Consider the following 15,639-nt stretch of genomic DNA (forward strand, 5'->3'; position numbering starts at 1 on the left):
AAGCTCCTGTTATCGTTAATCAAGGTAAATAACATTTTACGCAGCGTCATTTTCTGCTTCATAGAATATTAAATAGCTTCTTTTAAAGTTCCAGAATGCAGACTGAAAATACCATTTTACTGTCGCGCTAATAAGGCTACAAACGAGATTGCATCTAAAATATTCAATCTAATGGAAACAAAAGAATCTACTTTGTGCTTGGCAGCAGACTTGACCAAAGCAGACTCTATTTTACAATTAGCAAATTTGGTAGGACCACACATTGTGGTACTAAAAAAAAACGCACGTAGATATAGTAGAAGACTTCAGCTGCGATTTTATAAAGCGTTTGCAAGATTTGGCTAAGAAGCACGATTTTCTTTTAATGGAGGACCGGAAGTTCGCGGATATCGGCAACACGGTGTCTTTGCAATACCAAAAGGGTATTTACAAAATTGCGGAATGGGCAGATATTGTTACTGTGCATGCGATAGCAGGAAAGAGCATAGTAGATGGATTAAAAAATGCGTTAGGAAATGTTAACGAACCGCGTGGTATTTTTATATTGGCGCAGATGTCCTCTAAAGGCGCGTTAACAAATGACGAGTACGTTCGGCACGCAGTGTCGATCGCACAAAATTCGAACATAGTCGCTGGCATCGTTTGTCAGTCGAATATATTCACGAATCCAGGTCTCGTTCAGCTGACCCCTGGAGTGAAGCTCGGCCATAGTTCCGACAATTTCGGTCAACAGTACAATACTCCAGAATCTGTTGTAAAATCTGGAGCAGATTTAGCTGTTGTTGGTAGAGGTATCACCGAGGCAAAGGACAAGTTAGCTGCCGCGTTGGAATATAAGAAGGAACTTTGGACTGCTTACAAAAAACGATTGAAATAAAAAGTATTTTCCAATTATAAACTAATAGCATCATCCATGCAGCCTATCCCTTGCAAACCGTTGTTCTTCGACTTGGCCTGCAACATGGTCGAGTTTCCGGATTTGAGTGAGAAATTGGGAGATCAAGCCAAGAAGGGCGGCCAGGCTGGACTCGCAGGATTCGTTAAAGGTTTACGGGGCTGGGGAAATAAATGAAACAAGTCTATTTTAAGCGAAAGATACTGGATTTTTGATGTTATCGCACGTGGTGCGGTAATGCGTTTTTAGAAAGGCTCTCAAATATCTCGATGAGCATCGAGTTTTCAGTTATACAAACAGCAATATTGATTAAAGGAAATAAAGAAATATATTATTGATATACTCGATATGTTTACTTAACACACCCTACGGATTTTTATATCTGCTCAAACCTATTGAAATTTACAAGCGAAGATATTACCTTAGAATTTTTCCATTTCCATCTTTTATAATGCAAGTGCGTCCTACAATAAAACTGAATTTTGAGGGAGAAATTTTCAATCTTTGAGGATGAAATTGGAGGGCAAGAATTTTAACAGAATCTAATTATTTACAAAGTTTCCATTGTTCGATCATTTTAGAGTTTGAGAGCTTCACTTGTTTGCCACAGGTGGAGTATTTATACTTTGATATCTGCAGCAAAGCGATTACATAGGTGAGAAGCTGCCGTTCCGATCACGCAGTGCCAGAAAACCTAATCCCTCATCGTTAACGTTAAAATTGTTATTAATCTGTACGTATTGCATAATTTATTCTTATCCTAAAATGAACTGTACACTTGAATGAAATATAATACGAAATAGAAACAGCTATGTGCAACAGGTTAAATATCGCTCTGTGCATCATGCTTTCAGGGAGCACGCGGTGTTTTAATTTCAATAGACAGAAATCATGTGCGAAAAATCGAGTGCCATGGACGTAGAATTGAAGAAGTTAGCCATTTCACTTTTTGAGATCGACGCGATCAAATTTGGAGAATTTGTGACCAAAGTTGGTTTGAAAAGTCCAGTGTATTTTGACTTGAGAGTAATAATCTCTCAGCCAAAAGTTATGGTATGAGTAATTTATAAATTCTATCAAGCATACTCTGTCATTTGTATAATTTTTAAATTGTTTATATTCTTTGATATTTCAAAGGCTCAACTGGCGAAGGCACTGTGGAGACTGTCAGAGGACCGTGGAAACGTATCTCAGATCTGTGGTGTACCTTACACTGCTTTACCATTAGCTACTTTGATATCTGTCGATTTTAATATCCCCATGTTAATCAAAAGAAAAGAGGAAAAGGCATATGGCACAAAGAAAATGATAGAAGGCCATTTTAAATTAGGAGATAATTGTGTGATCATTGAGGATGTAGTCACTAGCGGCAGCAGTATCCTAGAGACTGTACAAACTTTAAGGAAAGAGGGTTTGAAGGTAACAGATGCTCTTGTAGTGATTGACAGAGAACAGGGTGGCAAAAAGAATATTGAAGCTGATGGTATAAACATGTGGAGTTTGTACTCGGTCACCAGTCTCTTGGCTTACCTCGTGGAAGCCGACAAGATTACGCCAACGATAAGAAAAGATGTACTAAACTACTTGTCGCTATCTCAAGCTCCTGTTATCGTTAATCAAGGTAAATAACATTTTACGCTGCGTCATTTTCTGCTTCATAGAATATTAAATAGCTTCTTTTAAAGTTCCAGAATGCAGACTGAAAATACCATTTTACTGTCGCGCTAATAAGGCTACAAACGAGATTGCATCTAAAATATTCAATCTAATGGAAACAAAAGAATCTACTTTGTGCTTGGCAGCAGACTTGACCAAAGCAGACTCTATTTTACAATTAGCAAATTTGGTAGGACCACACATTGTGGTACTAAAAACGCACGTAGATATAGTAGAAGACTTCAGCTGCGATTTTATAAAGCGTTTGCAAGATTTGGCTAAGAAGCACGATTTTCTTTTAATGGAGGACCGGAAGTTCGCGGATATCGGCAACACGGTGTCTTTGCAATACCAAAAGGGTATTTACAAAATTGCGGAATGGGCAGATATTGTTACTGTGCATGCGATAGCAGGAAAGAGCATAGTAGATGGATTAAAAAATGCGTTAGGAAATGTTAACGAACCGCGTGGTATTTTTATATTGGCGCAGATGTCCTCTAAAGGCGCGTTAACAAATGACGAGTACGTTCGGCACGCAGTGTCGATCGCACAAAATTCGAACATAGTCGCTGGCATCGTTTGTCAGTCGAATATATTCACGAATCCAGGTCTCGTTCAGCTGACCCCTGGAGTGAAGCTCGGCCATAGTTCCGACAATTTCGGTCAACAGTACAATACTCCAGAATCTGTTGTAAAATCTGGAGCAGATTTAGCTGTTGTTGGTAGAGGTATCACCGAGGCAAAGGACAAGTTAGCTGCCGCGTTGGAATATAAGAAGGAACTTTGGACTGCTTACAAAAAACGATTGAAATAAAAAGTATTTTCCAATTATAAACTAATAGCATCATCCATGCAGCCTATCCCTTGCAAACCGTTGTTCTTCGACTTGGCCTGCAACATGGTCGAGTTTCCGGATTTGAGTGAGAAATTGGGAGATCAAGCCAAGAAGGGCGGCCAGGCTGGACTCGCAGGATTCGTTAAAGGTTTACGGGGCTGGGGAAATAAATGAAACAAGTCTATTTTAAGCGAAAGATACTGGATTTTTGATGTTATCGCACGTGGTGCGGTAATGCGTTTTTAGAAAGGCTCTCAAATATCTCGATGAGCATCGAGTTTTCAGTTATACAAACAGCAATATTGATTAAAGGAAATAAAGAAATATATTATTGATATACTCGATATGTTTACTTAACACACCCTACGGATTTTTATATCTGCTCAAACCTATTGAAATTTACAAGCGAAGATATTACCTTAGAATTTTTCCATTTCCATCTTTTATAATGCAAGTGCGTCCTACAATAAAACTGAATTTTGAGGGAGAAATTTTCAATCTTTGAGGATGAAATTGGAGGGCAAGAATTTTAACAGAATCTAATTATTTACAAAGTTTCCATTGTTCGATCATTTTAGAGTTTGAGAGCTTCACTTGTTTGCCACAGGTGGAGTATTTATACTTTGATATCTGCAGCAAAGCGATTACATAGGTGAGAAGCTGCCGTTCCGATCACGCAGTGCCAGAAAACCTAATCCCTCATCGTTAACGTTAAAATTGTTATTAATCTGTACGTATTGCATAATTTATTCTTATCCTAAAATGAACTGTACACTTGAATGAAATATAATACGAAATAGAAACAGCTATGTGCAACAGGTTAAATATCGCTCTGTGCATCATGCTTTCAGGGAGCACGCGGTGTTTTAATTTCAATAGACAGAAATCATGTGCGAAAAATCGAGTGCCATGGACGTAGAATTGAAGAAGTTAGCCATTTCACTTTTTGAGATCGACGCGATCAAATTTGGAGAATTTGTGACCAAAGTTGGTTTGAAAAGTCCAGTGTATTTTGACTTGAGAGTAATAATCTCTCAGCCAAAAGTTATGGTATGAGTAATTTATAAATTCTATCAAGCATACTCTGTCATTTGTATAATTTTTAAATTGTTTATATTCTTTGATATTTCAAAGGCTCAACTGGCGAAGGCACTGTGGAGACTGTCAGAGGACCGTGGAAACGTATCTCAGATCTGTGGTGTACCTTACACTGCTTTACCATTAGCTACTTTGATATCTGTCGATTTTAATATCCCCATGTTAATCAAAAGAAAAGAGGAAAAGGCATATGGCACAAAGAAAATGATAGAAGGCCATTTTAAATTAGGAGATAATTGTGTGATCATTGAGGATGTAGTCACTAGCGGCAGCAGTATCCTAGAGACTGTACAAACTTTAAGGAAAGAGGGTTTGAAGGTAACAGATGCTCTTGTAGTGATTGACAGAGAACAGGGTGGCAAAAAGAATATTGAAGCTGATGGTATAAACATGTGGAGTTTGTACTCGGTCACCAGTCTCTTGGCTTACCTCGTGGAAGCCGACAAGATTACGCCAACGATAAGAAAAGATGTACTAAACTACTTGTCGCTATCTCAAGCTCCTGTTATCGTTAATCAAGGTAAATAACATTTTACGCTGCGTCATTTTCTGCTTCATAGAATATTAAATAGCTTCTTTTAAAGTTCCAGAATGCAGACTGAAAATACCATTTTACTGTCGCGCTAATAAGGCTACAAACGAGATTGCATCTAAAATATTCAATCTAATGGAAACAAAAGAATCTACTTTGTGCTTGGCAGCAGACTTGACCAAAGCAGACTCTATTTTACAATTAGCAAATTTGGTAGGACCACACATTGTGGTACTAAAAACGCACGTAGATATAGTAGAAGACTTCAGCTGCGATTTTATAAAGCGTTTGCAAGATTTGGCTAAGAAGCACGATTTTCTTTTAATGGAGGACCGGAAGTTCGCGGATATCGGCAACACGGTGTCTTTGCAATACCAAAAGGGTATTTACAAAATTGCGGAATGGGCAGATATTGTTACTGTGCATGCGATAGCAGGAAAGAGCATAGTAGATGGATTAAAAAATGCGTTAGGAAATGTTAACGAACCGCGTGGTATTTTTATATTGGCGCAGATGTCCTCTAAAGGCGCGTTAACAAATGACGAGTACGTTCGGCACGCAGTGTCGATCGCACAAAATTCGAACATAGTCGCTGGCATCGTTTGTCAGTCGAATATATTCACGAATCCAGGTCTCGTTCAGCTGACCCCTGGAGTGAAGCTCGGCCATAGTTCCGACAATTTCGGTCAACAGTACAATACTCCAGAATCTGTTGTAAAATCTGGAGCAGATTTAGCTGTTGTTGGTAGAGGTATCACCGAGGCAAAGGACAAGTTAGCTGCCGCGTTGGAATATAAGAAGGAACTTTGGACTGCTTACAAAAAACGATTGAAATAAAAAGTATTTTCCAATTATAAACTAATAGCATCATCCATGCAGCCTATCCCTTGCAAACCGTTGTTCTTCGACTTGGCCTGCAACATGGTCGAGTTTCCGGATTTGAGTGAGAAATTGGGAGATCAAGCCAAGAAGGGCGGCCAGGCTGGACTCGCAGGATTCGTTAAAGGTTTACGGGGCTGGGGAAATAAATGAAACAAGTCTATTTTAAGCGAAAGATACTGGATTTTTGATGTTATCGCACGTGGTGCGGTAATGCGTTTTTAGAAAGGCTCTCAAATATCTCGATGAGCATCGAGTTTTCAGTTATACAAACAGCAATATTGATTAAAGGAAATAAAGAAATATATTATTGATATACTCGATATGTTTACTTAACACACCCTACGGATTTTTATATCTGCTCAAACCTATTGAAATTTACAAGCGAAGATATTACCTTAGAATTTTTCCATTTCCATCTTTTATAATGCAAGTGCGTCCTACAATAAAACTGAATTTTGAGGGAGAAATTTTCAATCTTTGAGGATGAAATTGGAGGGCAAGAATTTTAACAGAATCTAATTATTTACAAAGTTTCCATTGTTCGATCATTTTAGAGTTTGAGAGCTTCACTTGTTTGCCACAGGTGGAGTATTTATACTTTGATATCTGCAGCAAAGCGATTACATAGGTGAGAAGCTGCCGTTCCGATCACGCAGTGCCAGAAAACCTAATCCCTCATCGTTAACGTTAAAATTGTTATTAATCTGTACGTATTGCATAATTTATTCTTATCCTAAAATGAACTGTACACTTGAATGAAATATAATACGAAATAGAAACAGCTATGTGCAACAGGTTAAATATCGCTCTGTGCATCATGCTTTCAGGGAGCACGCGGTGTTTTAATTTCAATAGACAGAAATCATGTGCGAAAAATCGAGTGCCATGGACGTAGAATTGAAGAAGTTAGCCATTTCACTTTTTGAGATCGACGCGATCAAATTTGGAGAATTTGTGACCAAAGTTGGTTTGAAAAGTCCAGTGTATTTTGACTTGAGAGTAATAATCTCTCAGCCAAAAGTTATGGTATGAGTAATTTATAAATTCTATCAAGCATACTCTGTCATTTGTATAATTTTTAACCCTTAAATGCATGATTTTTTGTTTTGAATTTTAAAAAATTGTTTTTTATAGGAATGTAGTCATAGGTTACGTAAAAAATAAATAAAAAAATCTAGGTAATAATATTGAGTATTTATTTTGAAAAAAAGTTGTACGTAGACTTTTGGCAAAAATATGCGTTTATTTCGAAAATTATTGTAGACGTAAACAAATGGTCATGTATTTATATTATCTATTAGTATAGGAATGAAATGCAACATCAAACATTCATAGCTTATCTGACAACAGATGAGAAGTAATTTTCTCTCTCTCTCTTTTTCAATTAGATAAATCACTCATTTATAGGAAACTCAAAAAAAGAAAATATCTCTTCAAGTAACACATTGAAGGTTACCACCCACCACATTCAAATGTCAAAAAATATATAACTTACTCGCCAAAAGTAATGTCAAGTCTTTTATTTCACACATGGTCTATTTTCTATTGTTGTCAACGTGTGTTCGGAAACGCACATACTCAGGTTTTTGAATAAAATTAAGTTGAACTAGAATGTAGACAATTGGCAAAAATATGCATTTAAGGGTTAATAAATAAGAGCCTTACCTTTAGAAAATATTGTTTGTTTAATGAATACACCAAAATATTTCTAAATAATCCACTTCCAAAAGTACGTAAATGAACCCGCTATCAAAAATGCGCGCCAATTGGTATAACGTCAGAAAGATACAAATATTGAAGTCAAATGTAATTATTTTAGTTAATTTTTGATAAGTCAATGGACAAAGGAATCACTGCCATTCAGCCAAATGTATCGATATCAAAACTGTTGTCGGGTATCCGCGCAAAAAGTTATTGATTCATTTTTGGGACTCTATGCATTTAAGGGTTAAATTGTTTATATTCCTTGATATTTCGAAGGCTCAACTGGCGAAGGCACTGTGGAGACTGTCAGAGGACCGTGGAAACGTATCTCAGATCTGTGGTGTACCTTACACTGCTTTACCATTAGCTACTTTGATATCTGTCGATTTTAATATCCCCATGTTAATCAAAAGAAAAGAGGGAAAGGCATATGGCACAAAGAAAATGATAGAAGGCCATTTTAAATTAGGAGATAATTGTGTGATCATTGAGGATGTAGTCACTAGCGGCAGCAGTATCCTAGAGACTGTACAAACTTTAAGGAAAGAGGGTTTGAAGGTAACAGATGCTCTTGTAGTGATTGACAGAGAACAGGGTGGCAAAAAGAATATTGAAGCTGATGGTATAAACATGTGGAGTTTGTACTCGGTCACCAGTCTCTTGGCTTACCTCGTGGAAGCCGACAAGATTACGCCAACGATAAGAAAAGATGTACTAAACTACTTGTCGCTATCTCAAGCTCCTGTTATCGTTAATCAAGGTAAATAACATTTTACGCAGCGTCATTTTCTGCTTCATAGAATATTAAATAGCTTCTTTTAAAGTTCCAGAATGCAGACTGAAAATACCATTTTACTGTCGCGCTAATAAGGCTACAAACGAGATTGCATCTAAAATATTCAATCTAATGGAAACAAAAGAATCTACTTTGTGCTTGGCAGCAGACTTGACCAAAGCAGACTCTATTTTACAATTAGCAAATTTGGTAGGACCACACATTGTGGTACTAAAAAAAAACGCACGTAGATATAGTAGAAGACTTCAGCTGCGATTTTATAAAGCGTTTGCAAGATTTGGCTAAGAAGCACGATTTTCTTTTAATGGAGGACCGGAAGTTCGCGGATATCGGCAACACGGTGTCTTTGCAATACCAAAAGGGTATTTACAAAATTGCGGAATGGGCAGATATTGTTACTGTGCATGCGATAGCAGGAAAGAGCATAGTAGATGGATTAAAAAATGCGTTAGGAAATGTTAACGAACCGCGTGGTATTTTTATATTGGCGCAGATGTCCTCTAAAGGCGCGTTAACAAATGACGAGTACGTTCGGCACGCAGTGTCGATCGCACAAAATTCGAACATAGTCGCTGGCATCGTTTGTCAGTCGAATATATTCACGAATCCAGGTCTCGTTCAGCTGACCCCTGGAGTGAAGCTCGGCCATAGTTCCGACAATTTCGGTCAACAGTACAATACTCCAGAATCTGTTGTAAAATCTGGAGCAGATTTAGCTGTTGTTGGTAGAGGTATCACCGAGGCAAAGGACAAGTTAGCTGCCGCGTTGGAATATAAGAAGGAACTTTGGACTGCTTACAAAAAACGATTGAAATAAAAAGTATTTTCCAATTATAAACTAATAGCATCATCCATGCAGCCTATCCCTTGCAAACCGTTGTTCTTCGACTTGGCCTGCAACATGGTCGAGTTTCCGGATTTGAGTGAGAAATTGGGAGATCAAGCCAAGAAGGGCGGCCAGGCTGGACTCGCAGGATTCGTTAAAGGTTTACGGGGCTGGGGAAATAAATGAAACAAGTCTATTTTAAGCGAAAGATACTGGATTTTTGATGTTATCGCACGTGGTGCGGTAATGCGTTTTTAGAAAGGCTCTCAAATATCTCGATGAGCATCGAGTTTTCAGTTATACAAACAGCAATATTGATTAAAGGAAATAAAGAAATATATTATTGATATACTCGATATGTTTACTTAACACACCCTACGGATTTTTATATCTGCTCAAACCTATTGAAATTTACAAGCGAAGATATTACCTTAGAATTTTTCCATTTCCATCTTTTATAATGCAAGTGCGTCCTACAATAAAACTGAATTTTGAGGGAGAAATTTTCAATCTTTGAGGATGAAATTGGAGGGCAAGAATTTTAACAGAATCTAATTATTTACAAAGTTTCCATTGTTCGATCATTTTAGAGTTTGAGAGCTTCACTTGTTTGCCACAGGTGGAGTATTTATACTTTGATATCTGCAGCAAAGCGATTACATAGGTGAGAAGCTGCCGTTCCGATCACGCAGTGCCAGAAAACCTAATCCCTCATCGTTAACGTTAAAATTGTTATTAATCTGTACGTATTGCATAATTTATTCTTATCCTAAAATGAACTGTACACTTGAATGAAATATAATACGAAATAGAAACAGCTATGTGCAACAGGTTAAATATCGCTCTGTGCATCATGCTTTCAGGGAGCACGCGGTGTTTTAATTTCAATAGACAGAAATCATGTGCGAAAAATCGAGTGCCATGGACGTAGAATTGAAGAAGTTAGCCATTTCACTTTTTGAGATCGACGCGATCAAATTTGGAGAATTTGTGACCAAAGTTGGTTTGAAAAGTCCAGTGTATTTTGACTTGAGAGTAATAATCTCTCAGCCAAAAGTTATGGTATGAGTAATTTATAAATTCTATCAAGCATACTCTGTCATTTGTATAATTTTTAAATTGTTTATATTCTTTGATATTTCAAAGGCTCAACTGGCGAAGGCACTGTGGAGACTGTCAGAGGACCGTGGAAACGTATCTCAGATCTGTGGTGTACCTTACACTGCTTTACCATTAGCTACTTTGATATCTGTCGATTTTAATATCCCCATGTTAATCAAAAGAAAAGAGGAAAAGGCATATGGCACAAAGAAAATGATAGAAGGCCATTTTAAATTAGGAGATAATTGTGTGATCATTGAGGATGTAGTCACTAGCGGCAGCAGTATCCTAGAGACTGTACAAACTTTAAGGAAAGAGGGTTTGAAGGTAACAGATGCTCTTGTAGTGATTGACAGAGAACAGGGTGGCAAAAAGAATATTGAAGCTGATGGTATAAACATGTGGAGTTTGTACTCGGTCACCAGTCTCTTGGCTTACCTCGTGGAAGCCGACAAGATTACGCCAACGATAAGAAAAGATGTACTAAACTACTTGTCGCTATCTCAAGCTCCTGTTATCGTTAATCAAGGTAAATAACATTTTACGCTGCGTCATTTTCTGCTTCATAGAATATTAAATAGCTTCTTTTAAAGTTCCAGAATGCAGACTGAAAATACCATTTTACTGTCGCGCTAATAAGGCTACAAACGAGATTGCATCTAAAATATTCAATCTAATGGAAACAAAAGAATCTACTTTGTGCTTGGCAGCAGACTTGACCAAAGCAGACTCTATTTTACAATTAGCAAATTTGGTAGGACCACACATTGTGGTACTAAAAACGCACGTAGATATAGTAGAAGACTTCAGCTGCGATTTTATAAAGCGTTTGCAAGATTTGGCTAAGAAGCACGATTTTCTTTTAATGGAGGACCGGAAGTTCGCGGATATCGGCAACACGGTGTCTTTGCAATACCAAAAGGGTATTTACAAAATTGCGGAATGGGCAGATATTGTTACTGTGCATGCGATAGCAGGAAAGAGCATAGTAGATGGATTAAAAAATGCGTTAGGAAATGTTAACGAACCGCGTGGTATTTTTATATTGGCGCAGATGTCCTCTAAAGGCGCGTTAACAAATGACGAGTACGTTCGGCACGCAGTGTCGATCGCACAAAATTCGAACATAGTCGCTGGCATCGTTTGTCAGTCGAATATATTCACGAATCCAGGTCTCGTTCAGCTGACCCCTGGAGTGAAGCTCGGCCATAGTTCCGACAATTTCGGTCAACAGTACAATACTCCAGAATCTGTTGTAAAATCTGGAGCAGATTTAGCTGTTGTTGGTAGAGGTATCACCGAGGCAAAGGACAAGTTAGCTGCCGCGTTGGAATATAAGAAGGAACTTTGGACTGCTTACAAAAAACGATTGAAATAAAAAGTATTTTCCAATTATAAACTAATAGCATCATCCATGCAGCCTATCCCTTGCAAACCGTTGTTCTTCGACTTGGCCTGCAACATGGTCGAGTTTCCGGATTTGAGTGAGAAATTGGGAGATCAAGCCAAGAAGGGCGGCCAGGCTGGACTCGCAGGATTCGTTAAAGGTTTACGGGGCTGGGGAAATAAATGAAACAAGTCTATTTTAAGCGAAAGATACTGGATTTTTGATGTTATCGCACGTGGTGCGGTAATGCGTTTTTAGAAAGGCTCTCAAATATCTCGATGAGCATCGAGTTTTCAGTTATACAAACAGCAATATTGATTAAAGGAAATAAAGAAATATATTATTGATATACTCGATATGTTTACTTAACACACCCTACGGATTTTTATATCTGCTCAAACCTATTGAAATTTACAAGCGAAGATATTACCTTAGAATTTTTCCATTTCCATCTTTTATAATGCAAGTGCGTCCTACAATAAAACTGAATTTTGAGGGAGAAATTTTCAATCTTTGAGGATGAAATTGGAGGGCAAGAATTTTAACAGAATCTAATTATTTACAAAGTTTCCATTGTTCGATCATTTTAGAGTTTGAGAGCTTCACTTGTTTGCCACAGGTGGAGTATTTATACTTTGATATCTGCAGCAAAGCGATTACATAGGTGAGAAGCTGCCGTTCCAATCACGCAGTGCCAGAAAACCTAATCCCTCATCGTTAACGTTAAAATTGTTATTAATCTGTACGTATTGCATAATTTATTCTTATCCTAAAATGAACTGTACACTTGAATGAAATATAATACGAAATAGAAACAGCTATGTGCAACAGGTTAAATATCGCTCTGTGCATCATGCTTTCAGGGAGCACGCGGTGTTTTAATTTCAATAGACAGAAATCATGTGCGAAAAATCGAGTGCCATGGACGTAGAATTGAAGAAGTTAGCCATTTCACTTTTTGAGATCGACGCGATCAAATTTGGAGAATTTGTGACCAAAGTTGGTTTGAAAAGTCCAGTGTATTTTGACTTGAGAGTAATAATCTCTCAGCCAAAAGTTATGGTATGAGTAATTTATAAATTCTATCAAGCATACTCTGTCATTTGTATAATTTTTAACCCTTAAATGCATGATTTTTTGTTTTGAATTTTAAAAAATTGTTTTTTATAGGAATGTAGTCATAGGTTACGTAAAAAATAAATAAAAAAATCTAGGTAATAATATTGAGTATTTATTTTGAAAAAAAGTTGTACGTAGACTTTTGGCAAAAATATGCGTTTATTTCGAAAATTATTGTAGACGTAAACAAATGGTCATGTATTTATATTATCTATTAGTATAGGAATGAAATGCAACATCAAACATTCATAGCTTATCTGACAACAGATGAGAAGTAATTTTCTCTCTCTCTCTTTTTCAATTAGATAAATCACTCATTTATAGGAAACTCAAAAAAAGAAAATATCTCTTCAAGTAACACATTGAAGGTTACCACCCACCACATTCAAATGTCAAAAAATATATAACTTACTCGCCAAAAGTAATGTCAAGTCTTTTATTTCACACATGGTCTATTTTCTATTGTTGTCAACGTGTGTTCGGAAACGCACATACTCAGGTTTTTGAATAAAATTAAGTTGAACTAGAATGTAGACAATTGGCAAAAATATGCATTTAAGGGTTAATAAATAAGAGCCTTACCTTTAGAAAATATTGTTTGTTTAATGAATACACCAAAATATTTCTAAATAATCCACTTCCAAAAGTACGTAAATGAACCCGCTATCAAAAATGCGCGCCAATTGGTATAACGTCAGAAAGATACAAATATTGAAGTCAAATGTAATTATTTTAGTTAATTTTTGATAAGTCAATGGACAAAGGAATCACTGCCATTCAGCCAAATGTATCGATATCAAAACTGTTGTCGGGTATCCGCGCAAAAAGTTATTGATTCATTTTTGGGACTCTATGCATTTAAGGGTTAAATTGTTTATATTCCTTGATATTTCGAAGGCTCAACTGGCGAAGGCACTGTGGAGACTGTCAGAGGACCGTGGAAACGTATCTCAGATCTGTGGTGTACCTTACACTGCTTTACCATTAGCTACTTTGATATCTGTCAATTTTAATATCCCCATGTTAATCAAAAGAAAAGAGGGAAAGGCATATGGCACAAAGAAAATGATAGAAGGCCATTTTAAATTAGGAGATAATTGTGTGATCATTGAGGATGTAGTCACTAGCGGCAGCAGTATCCTAGAGACTGTACAAACTTTAAGGAAAGAGGGTTTGAAGGTAACAGATGCTCTTGTAGTGATTGACAGAGAACAGGGTGGCAAAAAGAATATTGAAGCTGATGGTATAAACATGTGGAGTTTGTACTCGGTCACCAGTCTCTTGGCTTACCTCGTGGAAGCCGACAAGATTACGCCAACGATAAGAAAAGATGTACTAAACTACTTGTCGCTATCTCAAGCTCCTGTTATCGTTAATCAAGGTAAATAACATTTTACGCAGCGTCATTTTCTGCTTCATAGAATATTAAATAGCTTCTTTTAAAGTTCCAGAATGCAGACTGAAAATACCATTTTACTGTCGCGCTAATAAGGCTACAAACGAGATTGCATCTAAAATATTCAATCTAATGGAAACAAAAGAATCTACTTTGTGCTTGGCAGCAGACTTGACCAAAGCAGACTCTATTTTACAATTAGCAAATTTGGTAGGACCACACATTGTGGTACTAAAAAAAAACGCACGTAGATATAGTAGAAGACTTCAGCTGCGATTTTATAAAGCGTTTGCAAGATTTGGCTAAGAAGCACGATTTTCTTTTAATGGAGGACCGGAAGTTCGCGGATATCGGCAACACGGTGTCTTTGCAATACCAAAAGGGTATTTACAAAATTGCGGAATGGGCAGATATTGTTACTGTGCATGCGATAGCAGGAAAGAGCATAGTAGATGGATTAAAAAATGCGTTAGGAAATGTTAACGAACCGCGTGGTATTTTTATATTGGCGCAGATGTCCTCTAAAGGCGCGTTAACAAATGACGAGTACGTTCGGCACGCAGTGTCGATCGCACAAAATTCGAACATAGTCGCTGGCATCGTTTGTCAGTCGAATATATTCACGAATCCAGGTCTCGTTCAGCTGACCCCTGGAGTGAAGCTCGGCCATAGTTCCGACAATTTCGGTCAACAGTACAATACTCCAGAATCTGTTGTAAAATCTGGAGCAGATTTAGCTGTTGTTGGTAGAGGTATCACCGAGGCAAAGGACAAGTTAGCTGCCGCGTTGGAATATAAGAAGGAACTTTGGACTGCTTACAAAAAACGATTGAAATAAAAAGTATTTTCCAATTATAAACTAATAGCATCATCCATGCAGCCTATCCCTTGCAAACCGTTGTTCTTCGACTTGGCCTGCAACATGGTCGAGTTTCCGGATTTGAGTGAGAAATTGGGAGATCAAGCCAAGAAGGGCGGCCAGGCTGGACTCGCAGGATTCGTTAAAGGTTTACGGGGCTGGGGAAATAAATGAAACAAGTCTATTTTAAGCGAAAGATACTGGATTTTTGATGTTATCGCACGTGGTGCGGTAATGCGTTTTTAGAAAGGCTCTCAAATATCTCGATGAGCATCGAGTTTTCAGTTATACAAACAGCAATATTGATTAAAGGAAATAAAGAAATATATTATTGATATACTCGATATGTTTACTTAACACACCCTACGGATTTTTATATCTGCTCAAACCTATTGAAATTTACAAGCGAAGATATTACCTTAGAATTTTTCCATTTCCATCTTTTATAATGCAAGTGCGTCCTACAATAAAACTGAATTTTGAGGGAGAAATTTTCAATCTTTGAGGATGAAATTGGAGGGCAAGAATTTTAACAGAATCTAATTATTTACAA

General features: G+C 37.3%; 6 pseudogenes; all 6 read left to right on the forward strand.

The window, feature by feature from the left end:
- Nucleotides 1-553: 553 nt before the first annotated feature.
- Nucleotides 554-877, forward strand: LOC143262292 (uridine 5'-monophosphate synthase pseudogene; annotated as a pseudogene).
- Nucleotides 878-1,807: 930 nt separating this feature from the next.
- On the forward strand, nucleotides 1,808-3,365 carry LOC143258750 (uridine 5'-monophosphate synthase pseudogene; annotated as a pseudogene).
- Nucleotides 3,366-4,295: 930 nt separating this feature from the next.
- Nucleotides 4,296-5,853, forward strand: LOC143262267 (uridine 5'-monophosphate synthase pseudogene; annotated as a pseudogene).
- Nucleotides 5,854-8,891: 3,038 nt separating this feature from the next.
- LOC143262268 (uridine 5'-monophosphate synthase pseudogene) lies at nucleotides 8,892-9,215 on the forward strand (annotated as a pseudogene).
- Nucleotides 9,216-10,145: 930 nt separating this feature from the next.
- On the forward strand, nucleotides 10,146-11,703 carry LOC143262269 (uridine 5'-monophosphate synthase pseudogene; annotated as a pseudogene).
- A 910-nt stretch (nucleotides 11,704-12,613) lies between these two features.
- On the forward strand, nucleotides 12,614-15,065 carry LOC143262270 (uridine 5'-monophosphate synthase pseudogene; annotated as a pseudogene).
- The last annotated feature ends 574 nt before the right edge of the window (nucleotides 15,066-15,639 follow it).

This window comes from Megalopta genalis, unplaced genomic scaffold, assembly GCF_051020955.1.
Source record: "Megalopta genalis isolate 19385.01 unplaced genomic scaffold, iyMegGena1_principal scaffold0106, whole genome shotgun sequence".
Lineage (NCBI taxonomy): Eukaryota > Metazoa > Arthropoda > Insecta > Hymenoptera > Halictidae > Megalopta > Megalopta genalis.